The following is a 16,087-nucleotide window of genomic DNA, read 5'->3' as shown; positions in this document are numbered from 1 at the left end:
TTCTCAAGTGAAGAAGCCCAAGTCTGGACCTAAGCCTGAGACTAAGTGCTTCTACTGCAAAAGGGTCCAGTCACTGGAAGCGGAACTGCCCCAAGTATTTGGCGGATAAGAAGGATGGCAAAGTGAAAGGTATATTTGATATACATGTTATTGATGTGTACCTTACTAATGCTCGCAGTAGCGCCTGGGTATTTGATACTGGTTCTGTTGCTAATATTTGCAACTCAAAACAGGGGTACGGATTAAGCGAATATTGGCTAAGGACGAGGTGACGATGCGCGTGGGAAATGGTTCCAAACTCGATGTGATCGCTGTCAGCACGCTACCTCTACATCTATCTTCGAGATTAGTTTTAGACCTGAATAATTGTTATTTGGTGCCAGCGTTAAGCATGAACATTATATCTGGATCTTGTTTGATGCGAGACGGTTATTCATTTAAATCAGAGAATAATGGTTGTTCTACTTATATGAGTAATATCTTTATGGTCATGCACCCTTGATGAGTGGTATATTTTTACTAAATCTTGATAGTAGTGATACACATATTCATAGTATTGAAGCCAAAAGATATAAGTTTAATAATGATAGTGCAACTTATTTGTGGCACTGCCGTTTAGGTCATATTGGTGTAAAGCGCATGAAGGAACTCCATGTTGATGGGCTTTTCGAATCACTTGATTATGAATCACTTGATGCTTGTGAACCATGCCTCATGGGCAAGATGACTAAGACTCCGTTCTCCGTAACAATGGAACGAGCAACAAACTTATTGGAAATAATACATGCTAATGTATGCGGTCTGATGAGTGTTGATGCCCGTGGTGGGTATCGTTATTTTCTGACTTTCACAGATAATTTGAGCAAATATGGGTATGTCTACTTGATGAAACATAAGTCTGAAACATTTTCAAAGTTCAAAGAATTTCAGAGTGAAGTGGAAAATCATCGTAACAAGATAATAAATTTCTACAATCTGATCATGGAGGAAAATATTTGAGTTACGAGTTTGGTCATCATTTGAAACAATGTGGAATAGTTTCGCAACTCACGCCACCTGGAACACCACATCGTAATGGTGTGTCCGAACGTCGTAACTGCACTTTATTAGATATGGTGCGATCTATGATGTCTCTTACTGATTTACCGCTATCGTTTTGGGGTTATGCTTTAGAGACGGCTGCATTCATGTTAAATAGGGCACCATCTAAATCTGTTGAGACGACACCATATGAACTGTGGTTTGGCAAGAAACCCAAGTTGTCATTTCCTAAAGTTTGAGGCTGCGATGTGATGCGGAGCATCCTACGGTCACCCCCATGAACCCACCATCATCTCACCAAGCGCCAAGAGGACCCATGACACTAGCACAAGCTAGAGCTCTCGAGAACGAGGTGACTTCCTTCCTTAGTGATATCACATATGATCCATTCGAGACATGGCTACTACCTCAGTCCGAGATGTTGTGCATGATTAGGTATCAAGAGGACTCCCCCGAAGATGCTTGTGAAGATGGACAAGCCGCCACGTTCACGGATGAAGAGGAACGCCGAAAGGAGAAGAAGGCAGCTCCAGGACCCGGACATCTGGCCGCTGGAGACATCCACTACAGCAGCAGCCGCCTAGCCGCCAAGTGCTACAAGCCCCAGACATCCGGCATCAACCCAGGACATCCGACGCCTCGCCAACACCCGGACATCAGGCCTCGCCCCCGGAAATCCGGCACCCTCCAACCAGAGAGCGATAAGGCCAGACCCTTCAGCCTGGACATCCGGCCACCCCAGCCCGGACATCTGGCCCGACGCCCGGACATCCAGCCCCATCTGTCTGCGCACGGTAAAGGGCTGAGGCCCATGTACCGCTTCGCCCACCTAGACTATATATACTCCTCCTCCTCCCTCTTTCTAGGGTCAGCATTGGTTTAGCTCATTAGAGATAGAGCTTTGCTCATCCATATGGATCTACTCATTGAGAGAGACCGCAGCCCCTCTTCGGAGAAGATCCACGTTGGATTCAAGACCTCCTCGCGGAGAAGACCACCAAGACCTCCTTTGGAGAAGAACCGGTTACCCCTTGTATTGTCCCTTGTTGCCTTTGGATCATGTGATATCAATGTGTACTTGGATCTAGCATACGTGTGATTGTTCTTCTTGGTTTGAGTGATTCTCTCGTGTTTCCCCTCGTGTTCTTCACGGGATCCGCTCCTTTCATGAAAGATCGGCCATCTAGGGTTCCACCCTACATCATCTTGGTATCTAGAGCCACGTTGATCACGATTTCAGAGCCTCCTCGTTGTGTTTTCTAGCCTAGTTTTGTTGATTTTGTCCCTAATTCAAAAATTCCCTACAAAAATAGCCCCCCAATTTTTTTGTGATTTGTTGGTGTGATGAAGTTTTGTTGGATTTGATCCGCGGATTTCATGTGTTGCAGGTAGATCTAGCTTTCCACCATCTTTTCCACAATTTCCAACCACAAAATCCCTCGAATTTTGCCCCGATTTGCCACTTCCACATGGATTTCATCCATGGATCTAGAGCCCGGACATCCAGCCCAAACCCCCGGACATCTGGCCATCCAGCCTAGACATCTGGCCCCTGACAGCAACACTTCCATCCACCGCCCCGTTTTCCGTCCAAATTTTGCCAAATTTTGTTCTGATGCCCACATACACTTCCGCATACCCCCCACCACTTCCGCATAGCACCACCATTTACCACATATACCACCATTTACCACATATACCACCATTGCTTACCACTACCAACTACAACATTTTGGTCACGTTTTGCTTTGAGAATTTGAGTTGCGGTTAAATCTGAGAAAAGTTTGATACCTGAACCATAACTCAACCAAACTCACGTGAGCTAGCTTGACACTTGAACCTAAACTAAACCCACGATAGCTCTCTTGACACCCAACCAAAACCAAACTTGATGGGAATTTTAACCAAACCAAACTGAACCAAGCCTTCAACCATGGGTTGAAACTGTTTACATAAATGGGTTCAGAACCGTTTAACAGTCAAGCAAAAAACAACAAGCACACTGAACCAACTTACTGCTTCACCCAACTGGATTTTAACAATGACATCTCAAATTGAATATACATTACAAAGGACTCATATTCAGAATTGAGCATCAAGTCAACCTCTGATGAAATGAAATTAACAAAGAAACAACACAAGTAACCAGAGCATCAGGAATCCACATCATCTAAACAAAGATGACTATCAAATAGATAATCTATGTAACAAGCTTGGCCATGGCTACGGCAGCTGCTAGTACTCGGTGCAGAAGTTCACATCCTTCATGAAAAAGATCATCACGATGGCCGCGACACAAGCACCCGAGAACATGAAAATGGCCATGACTTGCAAAATAACATGGACATCATTTAACTTAGAAAAGACTTGCTTATCACTGGAAGCCTAGAATATATATCAACGAAAAATAGTGCTGGCAACTCCTATTATAGGTTTTGGTGGATTTATTACATGCTAGATGAAATGAACACACATTCCCACAAGAACAGAGGAAGAAATAGGGCAACAAGACCCGGCTGTGTTCCAGCCAACAAATTCAATGAACTTATGACGTGCCTATGGACTGGCTGATTCATCACTCCTTTTTTCCTCACTCACTTCCTGTCAAGAGTGTCATATCAAACCGAAGTCCAATAGTTCTAAAGACTAGTCTTGGCAATGTTTACTCGCTTAGCGACAGTGGTTTTGCTTGTCCAATCACGATAACGAAAAAAAGGAGCAAGGCAAAGGCAAATCAATGATCAGGATCATATTTTTACCTTTTCTTGGTTTCACATTTTTAGCCCTGTGCTTACTGTCCATCTCGTGCAAATGAAACAAAGCATTAATTTAAAGGCATATGAACACTTATATACTACAAGTTTCATATATCACATTTTACACACGTAGTAGAACCAAAATGTAATTGGTTATCTCACCCTCCTTTGGTTTGAACAACCAATCTTTAGCACAAACAAGCACTTCTAGCATATCAGGGTTCAAAGAGCTTCTCTTGTCGCCTAGTATCCTATTACCACAACTGAAGGCTGATTCAGATGCCACTGTGCTCAAAGGAAATGCAAGAAAGTCACGGGCCATAGATGCCAATATAGGAAACTTTTTGGCATGCCTCTTCCACCAACCCAAGACATCAAAGTCATCACCGGCCTTCTTGGATGCTTCCTCCAAGTATGCATTAAGCTCGGATTTGTGTACACGTGACCTCCGACGAGACTTGTGCTAGGCAAACTCTTCTGCCAACTTCCTTTTCCCTGCAATAGGTGATCCAATAGTGGTATTGCCTTGACTAGAAGGTGTCGAGTGTGCAATGCTTGTTGTTGCAAGTAGCTCATATTCCTTGACATACTTTCTCACCCATTCTAAAGCAATCTCCACTTGTTTTGTAATCTGCTCCTCGTTGGTAGACAACTTGCAATAGAAGAAATGCAAGTAATCTTCTTTCCTACTTGGATCTGGGAATGTAGCAATGACAAGTGCATGGTTAAACTCAATGCCCTTGCTTTTTCTATGACGGTTAGGATCTGCATTCTCCTTCTCCTCAGGATCCCAATATTTATCAAGCTTCGTTTGCATCACTGTCGACAATTCCTTCAACACATCAGAGGTCTGCCAACCCAGATCTTTCAATGCACGGCGAATAGAAAGCACATCTGGCAGAAATTTATGTGAAGTTGGCTTCCTGTGAGCTGAAACAATCAAGGTAAGCTCTTCAAAAGCTTTTAGAAACTCACAAATTGCTTTTGCCTTCTCCCATTCTTCCTCACTTGGAAACTCTATCATCTTTCTATTGGCATAACTAGTGAGGACAGATTTGTACGTCAATGCATCTACAAGCATTTTCCAGGTTGAGTTCCATCTGGTTGCTGTATCAACAGATATGCCTTTCTTTGCACGTGGACCCATCCCACTTGCAATTGTATTGAAATCTTGTAGTCTTGAAGGAGAAGAGTCAATATACTTCAGCAGCTCACGTATCATACCAATAGCTTCATGGATTATTTTCATTCCATCTTGAACCAATATATTAAGAATGTGCGCGCAACAACTGACATGCAAATGTTGACCTTCAAAGAGCAGCTCATGTTTGTGATATTTTATTAACTCCTCACATGCATTAGTATTATTGCTGGCATTATCTAGTGTCAAAGTGAATAATTTGCCCCTTATGCCCCATTCTGTTAAGCAACGAACTATTTCTTCTTCTATCGCATAGCCTGTGTGGGGATACTTCACTTCTGCAAAACTTATGGTCTTCTTCTTGTACTTGAATTCTACATTGATATAATGGGCGGTGATGCACATGTAGCCCAAGTCCTGTGATGATGTCCACATGTTAAATGTTAAGCAAATGCGAGAATCCAAATTTTGTAGCTCTACTTCAATATCTTTCTTCATTCCCTTATACATCTTCACTACATCATCACGAATTGTGTGACGACCCTTGATTTGAAACGTTGGCTGCATTGAGTCAATCCGTGGCTGAAGGTGGCGATCTTCAAACTTAAGAAAGGGGATCTCAGCATGGACGCAATACTTGACCATGAGTTCACGACAAACTTTTTCATCAAACACAAACAGACCTTCGGATGGTTTTCTTTTCATGGTCAACAAAAACCTCTTCCTGCAAGCCTCCTGAATTGATCGGCAAGCCTCTGCAATATGGGTCCTCAAACTGCTAGTCCCAAACTTGGTGTGAAGTTGCGCTCCACAGTATTTGCACACAGCCTTGAGATCACCATCTATGAGAACCAGATCTACTTCATAATGCTCCCATACCGTGGACCTTCTAACATGTGGTACTTGACTCGTATTCTCATCCATGGAATCAGCACTCTCCGAACCCTCTGATGTTGACATGCCTCAAATTACTAGTGAGTAATTACTACAGTGACTGATCGACCAGTCGAGTGGTCTGGGTTGGTGTGTTTTTCCCGTCCTTGGTGCATGGCTTGTTGATGAGGACATCAATACCATTGTTACATCCACAGCCCCTACTGTTACATATACTGGACCAATTACTAGAGCTCGCGCACGCCAATTAAATTACCAGGTACTTTCGTTTCTTGGTAATGATTCTAATGTTCATGAGATTATGATGCTGCCTAAATTGGATACATTTGTTTTGCTTACAAATGAAGGGCCTAGCTTGGAGAAGGATGAACATTGGAGCAAGAACACGCATGGAGTTGATGGCATGCGCAAGGGGATCAAGAACGGAGTTACAAGTGATGATTTCAGGACTTTGAAGCCGCCATAAGGAGTGCATGAAGCCTTGGACGAAATATACAAGATGCCACTTCATAATATTCGTCCATAGGCTATTCTAGGTGCTGCGTCACCTTATTAATGGGCCAGGCCCATGTAATTTCGAAATACTTAAGTATAGGCTATTTTTAGAGTCCGTATGTGTGGGGAAACAAGAGTTAGGGTTGGTTTCGGACCCCACCCTCAAGGGCCACGAAATTCCCCCCTCTTCCTCCATATATACAGCCCTTAGGGCGTCGTTTAGACTTTGGGTTTTGTTTAGATTAAAAGTTCGCCATAGCTGCAACTTCGCGTACTTCGTTTGTGTCCAACGACTAGACCAAGACGTCACAGAACCCCACCTTGATCAATAAAGCTTTCATCTTATATTCGCAATATCCCGATTGCAATCTCAGTTTCTTGCTTGTTCTTCGTTTGCTCGCAGGAAACAGACCCTCGTGGTCAGGTTGATCGTGCTCCGGCGTGGTCAATAACCCTCGGAAGTTGGTTTAGCGATTGCTAAGGCGCGACGTCTCGCACGTTCGTAGTCGGATCGTCAAGGTCGACTCCCACAGAAAACGATAGCCACCATCTCATCGAAACATCGGGACACCTTAGCCTCTATCAAGTGGTATCAGATTTCCAGGTTGCTCGGTGAGATTTTTACAGTTTTTCGTAGATTAGATCGAGTCTGTTCTTCATACCTACAGTCCACGAAAAAAAAGCCACACAAAAAAATTAGGGTTAGTTCATCATATCCGAACCAATCTGAGCCTTTGCATAATCTTTTTAGGGTTTTTGCTTTGTTGAATTTGCGGTTGCATCGTCGTGTCAAGTTGCTGGTCTTAGAGTCTAGTCTTTTAGAGTTTCGAGTTCTGGTCATAAGTTGTCACGCCGCCGCCGCACCATCATCATCGCCCATCTACCACTTTTGCTTATCCGCCATCGCTCTGAATCCATATCCATATACCACCACCAATCCGTATCCATATACCACCACCACTACCATATACCACCACCGCTGCCATATACCACAACTATCTATCCACCACCAATCCGAGTTCTTCTCATATTAGGTTTGTTCTTGAGATCAATCTAAATTCCGAGTCGTGTTTCCTTGCCTGCGTAGGTCTTGGAAAAAAAAGAGGAGCGCAAAAAAAAGGAGCGCAAAAAAAAAGAGCGAAAAAAAAAGTTCCAGAGTGTGCTTTTCCCTTATTTACGTGCAGCGCCGTGATTTTGTTAGTGTTCTAGGCTCGCGTCTCTAGCACGGTCTAGCCTAGGACCAGCACAGTACCGTTGTTGAGCGTTTATTCAACTTTGCATCTCTGAATTGATTATTGCTGACCCTTTTTGCTACCATACTATAAGCCTTCCCGGCTCCACATACATCTACGTCGTGCGTTTGACTCTCCCTGGCAATCGCTCTATCCAAGCTTTTGAGAGTTTTTGACTACAATGATTGCCGATCACCGCCTGCTGCTGGGTAAGAACTGGTAAGAATTTGAGATTTGCTTGACGGATTTGTGACACCCGCCACCACCACCACTTGTCAGTAGTCTGTAGGATCATATTCTTGTGTGTTTCTATTGCTGCTAACCATGCCAGGATCACAAGCCGATGAGACTGACTGGGAGAACTTGACGAACAAGGAGCTTCATGATACGTTTCAGCAAATGATGAATGGACAGGTGCAAGATGTGATAAACAGATTTGAACAGGCCATTGAGAAGATAGATGGCATGGAGAAGACGTTTGAAACAAAGCTCGATAACAAGTTTGCTGAATTGCTTTCGCGTTTTCCACCACCACCACCGGCTGCTCCTGCCGCACCTCTGCAACAACAGCAACAACACCGACTACCTCCACGTCGGGAAACAGCCCTCCGCCGAGCGAGCCGTGTCCCTCTTCAGTCGGGCCAAACTGCTGGTGCTGCTGTTGATACTTCTGTGGCTCCTACTGCTGATGTGGAGGAGGATGCTTATGTGGGAGATTATGAGGATGAGGTTGATCAAAATCAGAACTGCGTGCCACCAACAGCACAGCAACCACCAGGTCGTCCACATGCAAATAATGGCAATGGTAGGGCTCACCCTCAAGTACGAGATCATGACCATCTCCCTAAACTAAAATTGAATATTCCACCATTTGAGGGTAGATATGTTCCTGATATATATCTTACTTGGGAGTTAGAAACTAAACAACGATTTACATGTTTACAATATCCCGAGGAGAGACGTGTTCCTGCTGCTGTTTGTGCTTTCACTAGTTTTGCATGTGTTTGGTGGTCTGAGCATTGTAGATTATATCCTATTCCGGCTACTTGGGCTGCTTTGAAAACTGCTATGCGTACTCGTTGGGTTCCACCATATTATCAACGTGAATTACTTCAAAAATTGCAGCGCTTAAGACAGGGAAAAAATTCTGTAGAAGACTATTATCAGGAATTACAAACTGGCATGATTAGATGTGGTATTGTTGAGGAGAATGAAGCTATGCTTGCACGTTTTATGGGTGGATTAAATAGAGAGATTCAGACGATTCTAGAGTATAAGGAGTATACTAATATCACTCGTTTATTCCATCTTGCTTGTAAAGCTGAACGTGAAGTGCAAGATCGACAGGCATTGGCGCGGACTAACTTTTCTGCAGGTCGACCTTCATCATGGACACCACGTGCATCATCTACTTCCACACGTTCTGCTACACCGGCGCCTCCGTCGGCTACCACCTCCAACCGTGATACAATAAAGCAGGCACAATCACCACTATCTGCCAAGAGCACACCTTCTGGGCCTGCAAAGAGCTCTTCTTCATCCATGGCATCAACAGGGCAAACACATGATATTATTTGTCGACGTTGCAAGGGTGGAGGTCATTATGCGAGAGAATGCCCATCTAAGCGTGTGATGATTGTTACTGAGGATGGTGGGTATGAGTCCGCTAGTGACTATGATGAGGAGATTTTGGCTCTTATTACACGTGACGAACACGGTGGAGACGATTCTGATCATGAGACGCAATACATGGCTCCTGAAGATGCTGACAGGTATGAATGTTTAGTTGCTCAACGTGTTTTGAGTGTGCAAGTTACACAAGCTGAGCAAAATCAGAGGCATAATTTGTTCCATACAAAGGGAGTATTGAAGGAACATTCTGTTCGCGTGATCATAGATGGAGGTAGCTGCAATAACTTGGCTAGCATGGAGATGGTGGAGAAGCTATCTCTCACCACAAGACCACATCCACATCCTTACTACATCCAATGGTTCAACAACAGCGGCAAGGTTAAGGTAACACGTACTGTTCGTGTGCATTTTAGTATCTCTACATATGCTGATTATGTTGATTGTGATGTGGTACCTATGCAAGCATGTTCCTTATTACTTGGTAGACCATGGCAATTTGATAAAAATTCTGTACACCATGGTAGAAACAATCAGTATACTCTTGTTCATAACGATAAAAATATTACTTTGCTTCCTATGACTCCTGATTCCATTTTGAAAGATGATATTAATAGAGCTAATAAAGCAAAACAGGAGACAAATAAGAGTGAAAATCAGATTGTGGCAAAAGAATTTGAGCACCAAATGAAGCCTAATAATAAACCATCTACTGTTGTTTCTGAAATTAAATTGAAAAGTGCATGTTTACTTGCCACCAAATCTGATATTGATGAGCTAGATTTCAGCAAATCTGTTTGCTATGCTTTTGTGTGCAAAGAGGCATTATTTTCATTCGAGGACGTGCCTTCCTCTTTGCCCCCTGCTGTCACTAACATTTTGCAGGAGTTCGCTGACGTCTTTCCACAAGACGTGCCACCGGGATTACCACCTATTCGAGGGATTGAGCATCAAATTGACTTAATTCCCGGTGCTTCGCTACCCAACCGTGCACCATACCGTACCAATCCAAAGGAGACAAAGGAGATTATGCGTCAAGTACAAGAACTGCTCGACAAAGGTTATATACGTGAATCCCTTAGTCCTTGTGCTGTTCCTATCATTTTAGTGCCGAAAAAGGATGGTACGTCGCGTATGTGCGTTGATTGTAGAGGCATTAATAATATTACTATTCGTTATCGTCATCCTATTCCTAGGCTAGATGATATGCTTGATGAATTGAGTGGCTCTACAATATTCTCCAAAGTTGATTTGCGTAGTGGATACCATCAAATTCGTATGAAATTGGGTGATGAATGGAAAACAGCATTTAAAACTAAGTTTGGATTATATGAGTGGTTAGTCATGCCTTTTGGGTTAACTAATGCACCTAGTACTTTCATGAGGTTAATGAACGAAGTTTTACGTGCTTTCATTGGACGATTTGTGGTAGTTTACTTTGATGACATATTGATTTATAGCAAATCTTTGGAGGAACATTTGGAACATTTACGTGCTGTTTTTATTGCTCTACGTGATGCACGTTTGTTTGGAAACCTTGGAAAGTGCACCTTTTGCACCGACCGAGTATCTTTTCTTGGCTATGTTGTTACTCCATAGGGAATTGAAGTTGATAAAGCCAAGATTGAAGCTATTGAGAGTTGGCCGCAGCCCAAAACGGTCACACAAGTGAGGAGTTTCCTTGGCCTTGCTGGTTTCTATAGGCGTTTTGTGAGAGATTTCAGCACCATTGCTGCACCTCTCAATGAGCTTACAAAGAAGGATGTGCCTTTTGTTTGGGGTACTGCACAGGAAGAAGCCTTCACGGTATTGAAAGATAAGTTGACACATGCTCCTTTACTCCAACTTCCTAATTTCAGTAAGACTTTTGAGCTTGAATGTGATGCTAGTGGAATTGGATTAGGAGGTGTGTTATTACAAGATGGAAAACCTGTTGCATACTTTTCTGGAAAATTGAGTGGGCCTAGTCTGAACTATTCTACTTATGATAAAGAATTATATGCTCTTGTTCGGACCTTAGAAACATGGCAACATTATTTATGGCCCAAGGAATTTGTTATACATTCTGATCATGAATCTTTGAAACACATTAAAAGTCAAGCAAAACTGAACCGTAGACATGCTAAATGGGTTGAATTCATTGAGACTTTCCCTTATGTCATTAAACACAAGAAGGGTAAAGAAAATGTTATTGCTGATGCCTTGTCTCGTCGTTATACTATGCTTTCACAACTTGACTTTAAAATATTTGGTTTGGAGACCATCAAAGATCAATATGTTCATGATGCTGAATTTAAAGATGTATTGCAGAATTTTAAGGAAGGGAGAACTTGGAACAAGTTCGTTCTTAACGATGGATTTGTGTTTCGTGCTAACAAGCTATGCATTCCAGCTAGCTCCGTTCGTCTTTTGTTGTTGCAGGAGGCGCATGGAGGAGGATTAATGGGACACTTTGGCGTCAAGAAGACGGAGGATATACTTGCTACACATTTCTTTTGGCCAAAGATGAGACGAGATGTTGAGCGTTTTGTTGCTCGCTGCACTACATGTCAAAGAGCTAAGTCACGACTCAATCCTCATGGTTTATATATGCCTTTGCCCGTACCTAGTGTTCCTTGGGAGGATATATCTATGGACTTTGTTTTAGGTTTACCTCGAACAAAGAAGGGTAGGGATAGCATATTTGTTGTCGTGGATAGGTTCTCGAAAATGGCACACTTTATACCATGTCATAAAAGCGATGATGCTGTTAATGTTGCTGATTTGTTCTTTCGTGAAATTATTCGCTTACATGGTGTGCCAAATACTATTGTTTCAGATCGTGATACTAAATTTCTTAGCCACTTTTGGAGATGTTTATGGGCTAAGTTGGGGACTAAGCTGCTTTTTAGTACTACTTGTCACCCCCAAACTGAAGTAGTCAATAGAACATTGTCTACTATGCTTAGGGCTGTTTTGAAGAATAACAAGAAAATGTGGGAAGAATGCTTGCCTCATATTGAATTTCCTTATAATCGCTCATTGCATTCTACTACTAAGATGTGCCCTTTTGAAATTGTGTATGATTTCCTACCTCGTGCACCTATTGATTTGTTGCCTCTTCCATCTTCAGAGAAGGTTAATTTTGATGCTAAAGAACGTTCTGAATTGATTTTAAAAATGCATGAGTTAACTAAAGAAAACATTGAGCGTATGAATGCTAAATATAAACTTGCTGGAGATAAGGGTAGAAAACATGTTGTGTTTGCGCCTGGAGATCTTGTTTGGTTACATTTGCGTAAAGATAGATTTCCTAATTTGCGCAAATCAAAGCTAATGCCACGTGGTGATGGTCCTTTTAAGGTGTTAGAGAAAATAAATGATAATGCATATAAACTTGAGCTACCTGTAGATTTTGGGGTTAGTCCCACTTTTAACATTGCAGATTTGAAGCCTTATTTGGGTGAGGAAGATGCGCTTCCGTCGAGGACGACTTCATTTCAAGAAGGGGAGGATGATGAGGACATCAATACCATTGTTACATCCACAGCCCCTACTGTTACATATACTGGACCAATTACTAGAGCTCGCGCACGCCAATTAAATTACCAGGTACTTTCGTTTCTTGGTAATGATTCTAATGTTCATGAGATTATGATGCTGCCTAAATTGGATACATTTGTTTTGCTTACAAATGAAGGGCCTAGCTTGGAGAAGGATGAACATTGGAGCAAGAACACGCATGGAGTTGATGGCATGCGCAAGGGGATCAAGAACGGAGTTACAAGTGATGATTTCAGGACTTTGAAGCCGCCATAAGGAGTGCATGAAGCCTTGGACGAAATATACAAGATGCCACTTCATAATATTCGTCCATAGGCTATTCTAGGTGCTGCGTCACCTTATTAATGGGCCAGGCCCATGTAATTTCGAAATACTTAAGTATAGGCTATTTTTAGAGTCCGTATGTGTAGGGAAACAAGAGTTAGGGTTGGTTTCGGACCCCACCCTCAAGGGCCACGAAATTCCCCCCTCTTCCTCCATATATACCGCCCTTAGGGCGTCGTTTAGACTTTGGGTTTTGTTTAGATTAAAAGTTCGCCATAGCTGCAACTTCGCGTACTTCGTTTGTGTCCAATGACCAGACCAAGACGTCACAGAACCCCACCTTGATCAATAAAGCTTTCATCTTATATTCGCAATATCCCGATTGCAATCTCAGTTTCTTGCTTGTTCTTCGTTTGCTCGCAGGAAACAGACCCTCGTGGTCAGGTTGATCGTGCTCCGGCGTGGTCAATAACCCTCGGAAGTTGGTTTAGCGATTGCTAAGGCGCGACGTCTCGCACGTTCGTAGTCGGATCGTCAATGTCGACTCCCACAGAAAATGATAGCCACCATCTCATCGAAACATCGGGACACCTTAGCCTCTATCACTTGTGAATGCAAATGCAAGGTGCAAGTAGGTTAATACTAGTACTAGTAGCAGTAAAAGTTAATGCATGCAAAATAAAATAAACAAAAAAATCACTAGGAATAAATGTTTTGGATTTCAAATCTCAAAGTAGACCAATCAACATCAAGGTTCGATAATCTACATGGCAAAAAATTGACTTAAAATTTTCAGTCCCAAACTCTGAACATGCAAAATATTTTTTTCTTGGTTGATAAGGTCCACTAACTAAGTACTTCCTTCTTATCTCAACAATCAAAATTAGGAAACCCTGTATAACGGTCCATAGCATAAAAAGAAGTCATAGGAGTGCTAAGAACATTTTATTTTATTTTAGTTCCTCTGCCGACAGGATAAAAAGATGTTGGGTTTAGTACAACATACGTATGCCGACATTAAAATGCTATAGAGTATAGTCTACATAAAGAAGTTCACGCCTCATATCTAAACAATCATCCCAATCTTATTATGGCAAAGTAACCATGATGAAGCTATAATGTGAGTATAAAATAGTAAGAATCAGTGGTAAACAGTTTGCTTTCCAGCCCAGTATGTGATGTAAATGACGAACATGTGCAGAACAAATGAATTACACAGCAAATCATCATACAATTGTTGCTGCCATGATCAGTTTGCACTGCTTATTTTGTGAAGGAATAACAGTTTTCAACCACATCAATGGAGTGACTGATAAAGTGGTTCTATTTTTAAATGATCTTAGTACCATGTTCAATAACTCATTAAAAAGCGCTTATAAATCACTTCAGAAAGGAAAGAAAACATTGGCCAATTGAGAAGCTATTAGCAAAAAATGGGAGCAGGATATTACTATTGACTTATCTTAGTACTCCTTAGTATATAAAGAAAAACTTGAATACAGAATACCACTCCCTACAGTTTGTACAGCAATGAGAAAAGTTATGCATCAGAGATTCAGAACACACATCATGCTAGAAATTGACCATGACAACTTATGAGAAGGCAGTAAACCAGCAGAGGTGCTGAATGCGCAAAATCGTCGATGTAAAGAGGCTTCGAGGATGAGTGCCATCCATGTATTATGGAATAGTAAGTTTGCTCTTTAACTAGTCATAATTTTCCATGCGATATTGTTTCCAGTAGTTTGCAAACTGTTGGATGGAACTTTCTGCAATTCTGTAGCTATGAACAGCTAGCTGTAAGGTGTGAATTCAACTAATGCCCAAGCTCCACTGATGCAACTACCGATGGCAACATTCATAACCGGCGCTTGGCATGAGCACCGCTCCACATCCACGACAAAGCCAAACAACAAAGCATCACTTGCCTCTCGCAAACTGAAACTGAACCGAAAATGTACAGTCATACAGAGAACAAATCGAAGTGGTTCTTTATTGAGGAGCTGTGGAATCGACCTGGTTGTTGATGTTGTTGTTGTGGACGAGGGGGGGACCAGCAGGGGCACCTTGCCAGCGTTGCCACCGGACCTGGTCAATAGGAGGAGCCGGTCAGAGAGAGAGAGAGAGAGAGAGAGAGAGAGATGGGGGGTACCTGCCAGTGGAGGGAAGGTGGCGCGGCGGAGATGGCCCGGCACCTCAACCCTAGCAGACGGGAAGGGGCGGCGACACCGATGGGAGGGCCAGTTCGAGGTAGCTCATGGTCGGATATTCTGCGCCAAGGAGGGCGCGGCGCCGAAGGGTGACAGCGAGGCGGCGGCGCAAGGAAGGGGCGGCGAGGGGAAGAGACAGGGGATGGTGCGGGGCGGCACGGGGGAAGAGACAGGGGCAGCGTGCAGGAGCCTGAGAGGCAACGAACGAGAAACTGGAGGCAGCGAACCGGGTTGTACCCACAGTTTGTAGCCCATAATACATCAAATGGTTTCATCCCATAACCAACTATACCCAAACCGGTTCCTCTCAAAACCAAAACCAAACCAAACTTAAGAAAGCCTCTGCCCAATAAGACCGAAACGAATCAAGCCCATAACAAAAACCAACCCATTTAAACCAGTTTTTCTAAAACCACTCCCAGATTTAGTTGCGGTTCTGTGTCCTGTTGTGTTTCGCCTATTTAGGTATGGTTTGACATCAACATCACCGCCGCTCATCTTCGCCACGGATTCGTCATCGGCAACAACCACTCCACCATTTTGACACCATACCGTAAGCAAGAAATGGTAACCTCATCTTGGTATCGTGATACAACATTCTTGCCATTACATTGATAGCCATCATAGCCCAATTTTGCGTATCTCACCCATCGAGACTAGCCTTTGAGTATTGCCTGCAATGTCACTTGTGCACATTAGTGATCATACTTCCCATTGCATACATATCATATCATTGGTGCATATCTTGGTATCATCTTTTGTGTCACAAAGTTGTCATCGCATACACAATTGGTATCTTGGTTCGTGAAACATTGCATGAGAAAAGAGCTCAAAAGAGAAAGAGCCAAACAAGCTTTTAAGCAAAAGGGAAAGATAAACAAA

At 42.8% G+C, this 16,087-nt stretch overlaps 1 pseudogene; it reads right to left on the bottom strand.

The window, feature by feature from the left end:
- Positions 1-14,788: 14,788 nt before the first annotated feature.
- Positions 14,789-15,703, bottom strand: LOC147959634 (uncharacterized; annotated as a pseudogene).
- Positions 15,704-16,087: the final 384 nt, after the last annotated feature.

This window comes from Triticum urartu, chromosome 7A, assembly GCF_056163025.1.
Source record: "Triticum urartu cultivar PI428250 chromosome 7A, HENAU_Tu73, whole genome shotgun sequence".
Taxonomy (NCBI): Eukaryota; Viridiplantae; Streptophyta; class Magnoliopsida; order Poales; family Poaceae; genus Triticum; species Triticum urartu.
The sequence above is the reverse complement of the archived record's forward strand: the minus strand, read 5'-3'. Positions and strand labels throughout refer to the sequence as shown.